At 47.6% G+C, this 6,284-nt stretch overlaps 1 long non-coding RNA gene across 1 annotated transcript in view; it reads left to right on the top strand.

The window, feature by feature from the left end:
- The first annotated feature begins 840 nt into the window (after positions 1 to 840).
- LOC123520486 overlaps positions 841 to 6,284 on the top strand; it is a 58,362-nt gene continuing 52,918 nt past the window's right edge. The window contains exon 1 of the long non-coding RNA XR_006679266.1: positions 841 to 873. This is a non-coding gene — a long non-coding RNA (uncharacterized LOC123520486). The remainder of the gene's footprint in view (positions 874 to 6,284) is intronic.

The raw sequence follows: 6,284 nt of genomic DNA, 5'->3' as shown, positions 1-6,284 counted from the left end.
ATTAGGCCTACAAGAGCCTCGGCGTGCCAGAGTAGGCCTATAGGGTGGTGGTGTGCTCGTGGCCCGAGGTGGAGACACTGTGCTGCTTGTGGTGGTGCTTGGTGGACGCCCGTGTGAGGATGATGGTAATTTGAAATGGGGAGCAGAGGAGGGCGTTTCAGAGTTGTGTTCTGCGTCGCGGCCACCATGGCACTGCCGCAGGATTCCCGCAGCCATTTCACCCAAAACTTGAGCTCTCTGGATGCTAAATACGCAGAGAAATACCTTCATCCCCAAAATCGCACTCGTTTGGAATTTGGAAATTGCCGGGGTGTGAAAATTCGACTTCATAGGCTCGTCGGCGTGGCGCGGGTGTGTGTTTTTGTGATCAGGATGGGGCGCTTGGCCCAGGGAAGGCGCCCAGGGGTATTAAGTGCATTATTCGTGCATTAGAGGGCCCCCTCAGTCCAAATTCATGTGGGTTTCGGGGGGTAGGAGAGAGGCGAGGCTGGGCTGTCTCTGGGCCACATCACCTCATCCCCCTCTAGACTGGATGCTGCCCGGCCACCCGATCTTTCCCTCGCCTTCGCCCTGTGTCGCCCCGTTGCGGACCACACCTCGGACCAGCCCTGCACCCGCCACCTGCGCCCCGCAAGCTTGGGGTTGACTTTTATCGTACTGTGGAGTGATGGGAGGTATGAAGTATGGAGGGCGAGGGTTTGGAGTGATGTGCGGAAGGCGGCAGGGCGGCGGCAGGCTGGAGAAGGGAGGGGCGGCTGAGCGATGGTTGTGGGCGAGACAATTTCCCCGAGCAACGGCAGCCTCCTCAAGGTCCTCTGACGTATTCACATTCCAAAATGGCGGAAAGGAGGCGCAGGCTCTGGCAGTGCACAGGTAAGAAATTTTTGGGTTTTGGTGGTGTGTTTGGGGCCTGGAGGACGTGTGCAGGTGTGTGACGGGTTCGTGAAGACATATAGAATCCGCGGGAACTGCTTTGAACCCCATGGGTGCTCTGCCCTGGGCGAGAGAGACGATCGAAAAGTGCAAAGTCGGGGCGGAGGGAGGTGGTTCCTCATTCATTCACTGCATGACACGATAGCGGGTATTTAAACTTCACTTCCTGGGCATTTAAACCCTCTCCCTCTGGGTTCCACAACCAATCACTTGCCACACTTGGTGGTGGAGGTCCTGGTCGTGGTGTGAGTGTCCCAGGCTGGGCGGGGAAGGGCTGGGATCCGTGACGTCACTTCCCAGTGCCAGGGAAATTGGGTGACGGCCGTAATTACGGTGTGAGGGAGGTAATTTGGGGTTGGCGTGGTTATTACAAGATGGCCAGGTGAGGTGATGGCTACAACAGGTGTAACAGGTGCGAAGGAGCGAGAGAAGGGTGCTCCCCCTCCCTCCTCCCCTGCCCCCTGCCCCATCAGTGCACCTGTCTGGCCCCTCACCTGTGTGCCGTGTGTGGGCACCTGTGGGGGCACCTGTGGCTCTAGTGATTACCTTAACCCTTTCGCTGCCTCATGCATGCACCGAAATTAATGAAAATGCCAAAAAAGTTATTATTAGTGCAATTTTTTGTATATGTTTGTTGCTATGCCCATATCACCCTTTCTGTATCCTGCCTGCCATACACGCTTCACCCTCCCATACACCACCCTGCCACACGCGGCCCATCTCCTTAACACTCCTGCATCCTCACTTTGCCTGATGTATCCATGTATATGTATTATGTATGCACCGTTATCCTGTCACATGTATACACAGCGAGTTATTCCATATATACCTCACCGCCTCCTCTTTGTTCATCTCCGCTTTCTCCTCAGCAGGTCACCTCGCTCTATGTATATCCCCTATATTATGTATATGTCTCATTTATGTCTTAATTTATGTCACGTATACTCCACCGCCAGCTATATGTATACACCGTCACCCTGCCTGATGTATACATATGCACTCTCTCATGTATACTTTTGATATACACACGTTTATGTATTTTGTTCTCTATAATATACATCTTGATTTTTTTTATACATATACACTTGCATACATTCTCTCTCTCTCTCTCTCTCTCTCTCTCTCTCTCTCTCTCTCTCTCTCTCTCTCTCTCTCTCTCTCTCTCTCTCTTTCTTTCCTCAGTTTATTCACATTCCTTCATTCCCCATTTTCTTTCCCTCACATCTATTAGTTCAGCCTCTTCCCATACTTCTCCCTATCCCTTCTTTCCTCTATACCTCTCCTATCATACATCTCCTATGGTCTTCTCGCTCTTTTCCTCTCCTTCATTCACCCCATTCCTTCCTTCTTTCTTATTTATTTTATTCTTATATTTCTTCCTTTCTTTCCATTTCTACTGTTTTGCCTTTATCTTTGTCTATCAGTCTTCAACTTTTTCTGTTCTAATCTCACTCTTTCTGTATTTTCCTTCTCTTTATCACTCTGTCCTCTCACTCTTCTTTCCTCCATCTTTTCCCTGATATCTTTTCTTTTACTTGTTTTTTCCCATTCTTCTTTACTTCCTAATCTCTTTCCTATTTTTGTCCATCTTTTCCCTTCCTTTCTCCTTTTCATCAATTCCTTTCACTATCCTTCTTTTCCCTTCCTTTCTCTTTTCCCTCAGTTCCTTTCACTATCCTCTTCCTTCTATCATTCTTTTCCCTTCCTTTCTCTTTTTCCTCAGTTCCTTTCACTATCCTCTTCCTTCTATCCTTCTTTTCCATTCCTTTCTCTTTTCCATTAGTTCCTTTCACTATCCTCTTCCTTCCATCCCTCTTTTTTCACGTCTGACTGTCTTCTTTCATAACTTTCCTCTTCTTATTGCCTCTAGTCTCTTGCTTCTAGTGTCTTCGTCATTCCCATCTTTATTCCTTTATCTTCCTATTTCAACCCTTTTCTCTGTTTTGGTGTTTGTCTATCATCTCTTATTCTTCTTGGTCTCATCTGTTAACGGGCCGCCTCCTCTCCACCTGTTGTTCCTAAATCACCTAATTGATCTTCTGTTCAGCCTCTACACCTTGTTTTCATTATCTGTCACCCTATGTTCTCCTCACCTTGTTTCCTTTACTCCCTTCATCTTCGACGTGTTTGTAGTTTCTTCATGTATATGTGTTTCTTTCAGGTGTATGTCCATGTTTTGATTTTTGTTATCTATGTGTGTCTATGTATGTGTATGTATGGTTTTGTGGGTTTGTCCTTTTGTGTATGTGTTCGTTGTGTTTCTATTCGTGTGGATATTCGTTCTCTTTCCTGTAAGTAAGTTCATGCGGATCTTTTTTTTTTTTTTTTAATATTATTTCTCGTGTGTTTTCACTGTCGCGTGGTTGGTATTTTGATTTACGCCTTCGCTCACCTCCATGTGCACACTAAGTATACAGTAAAAGGCTGCCTAGCTATGTGTACTGTGCACGTTTCCCGTATAGTGAGTATATAGCACACACACACACACACACACACACACACACACACACACACACACACACACACACACACACACACACACACACACACACACACACACACTCACCGGGCGAAGTGGTGGTCTGTGGTCACCAAACAGTCGGTCCAAGCGTCGGTCGGTGGTGTCGGGAACAGGAACTGGCGTGAGCGGTAATTGGGCGTGTTTGGCGCCAGGGTGGATGAGGCCTGGGGCGGTGTGTGTTACAGCAGGCAGGCAGGTGGAGGAGCCTCGGCCGCGGCGAGGCACACCTGGCCTCGTGACGTGACTTGACAACACCCACCGCTGTACACTCTTCTTCTTCCTCTTCCTCCTCTTCCTTCTCCTCCTCCTCCCGGGCCTTGCTTTGCCTTGCCGCAGGGGAACCTTTTTTTCATTGTTTTGGGTGGTGGGTTGGTGGCCCTGGGCGCGGCAACACCTCGTAGGCCTAAGGTGGGTGTGTAGACCTTGGTGGGCGAGGCCGCGTCCATCAGGCGCGGAGATGTCTTCAGGGGAGGCTGTAGTGATGGAGTGTAGCGCGTGACGTCACTGCACCTGTTTGGGAAGGCAAGGATTACTGTGTGCACGTGTTGCCCTACCGCCGACCTGCTTGAGACCTGGGACACACACACACACACACACACACACACACACACACACACACACACACACACACACACACACACACACACACAGCTCAGCCCCGCGGCACTCCCAAAGCTTAGCCATTACATCGGGCGTCCTTCCTTTGCCCCGCCGACCTTGGACAGTTTTGCTTGGCCCTCCCGTGATAGCCGTGTCACGTCCACTGCTGCCGCCTCAACTCTCAGGAAGAATATAAGATTTATTTTGATGGAAAGGTGTTTTCTAGTGGTATCTGAGAAGTAATTCACCTTTTTTATTCACCCGGTGGTTTTGGAGTACCGTGTTCTCTTCTATATAAAGCTAAAACATCATTGTCAATTTACAAGGTATAAATAAAAGCAACAGGTTTGCTTCTTGAAGGATCTCCTTTCGTCATTACCTTGCTTTTAAGAACTTAGCTGCAGGAACACCGCCAACTGGCACACTTACACTGAAATAAGAGACAGATGCTGAAGTTTATTAGCGCGCATCCTTACCTTATACAATACAACATACGGGAGGGATTGATTGAAGTAACTTTGAGGCGCCACCAATAAGGCTAAGATGCCGACACTGAAGGAAAGCCGTGACAGTGTGTGAATGACTGCATCGCTCCGCCCCAGAACACATTCACGGTTTGTAATGAATAGTTCGATGGTTTCTTCTCGATCACCCATACGCGTTTGGTCTTCCCCCCTTGTGTTGTCGGACGTCCTGCCTGGCCCGTGCTGCAGCCTTGGGGCAACAAACGAGCGGCAGTTCTGTGGGTGTGTGATTGCGGGTTTCCACCACCGCCGATGATGTTTTCTGTCTTCCATCGGCTTGGAAATTATTGTCATTACGATTATTATTGTCATGATGGCGACTTATACTGGTGGTGGTGGTGGTGGTGGTGGTAATGGTGGTGGTACTACTACTACTACTACTACTACTACTACTACTACTACTACTACTACTACTACTACTACTACTACTAGTATTGTGGTATAGTACTACTACTACTACTACTACTGCTACTACTACTACTACTACTACTACTACTACTACTACTACTACTACTACTACTACTACTGTAATTTTCATATTCCTCCTCTTCCTTCTCCTACTATTTCTCTTCATCTTATTCCATCTACTACTACTACTACTACTACTACTACTACTACTACTACTACTACTACTACTACTACTACTACTACTACTACTACTACTACTACTACTACTACTACTACTACTACTACTACTACTACTATTACTATTACTACTACTACTACTACTACTGCTGCTGCTACACTGCTATTCATAACTCTCTTCATCCTCCTCTTACTCTTCCTTTTCCTCTTCTTCCTCTTCCCTTTCCTCTTCTCCTTCCCTTTACTCTTCCTCTTCCTTTTCCGCCTCTTCCTCATTCTTCCATTACTACTACTACTACTACTACTACTACTACTACTACTACTACTACTACTACTACTACTACTACTACTACTACTACTCTGCTATAGACTATACAACCAGCACCGCGTCATTCATGCTGTGTCACGCGTGTGTTTGCTCGTATTGCAAGGGGGACGCCTGGGAGAGGGCTGGCGCAGTGGAGGGCCGTGTGCCAGTACGCAGTGCAATGAACGTGCCCAAGAGTGTGAGTGTGTCGGCAGCTTGCGGACTTTCATGCAGCGAAGGCATCGTGCTCGTCACTAGCTTGAGAAGGAAAGGACTTGCTGTAAAACGAAGGGCGTGTTGGTATTTGAGTTTTTCCTCCTTTCAAACGAATGAATCTATATAGAAACGAGTAACTATTTTCTGAGATTTTGTGTCCTCAAGCTCCTTGGCCATTCAAGATGTAGGAAAGGAAATGTGTGGATGCTTTACTGTTGGCTGCCTTAGGTGAGCCAACAGTAAAGCGACGCCACCACCTCAGCCACCTTGAGGTTTAGTTAAAGGCCGGTGAAAAAAATGGGTGCAAAAAGTTGGCGTTCAGACGTTTATATGAAACAGAAGTGTCCGTGGAACTAAAAAAAAAAAAAAAAAACCCGAAGATTGAAAGTCAGAGTCGGGAGAATGTGTTTTATTCTCCCAAGTGACTTTCAGCATCAGTCACTGCCTGCTGCTGCTGCTGCTGCTGCTGCGCCAGATGGGGAAGGTTTTTGCGGGAATATTAAGACTAAGAGAAATGCAGACCGAAGCAGTTTTAACACACGGTTCATAACATGCTTGCGTCTTTCTTGCGTCCTCCCCATTACATCTCCCTTCCTCG

The sequence above is a fragment of the Portunus trituberculatus genome, chromosome 47 (assembly GCF_017591435.1).
Source record: "Portunus trituberculatus isolate SZX2019 chromosome 47, ASM1759143v1, whole genome shotgun sequence".
NCBI classification, from domain to species: domain Eukaryota; kingdom Metazoa; phylum Arthropoda; class Malacostraca; order Decapoda; family Portunidae; genus Portunus; species Portunus trituberculatus.
This window is presented reverse-complemented; position numbering and strand designations above follow the sequence as displayed.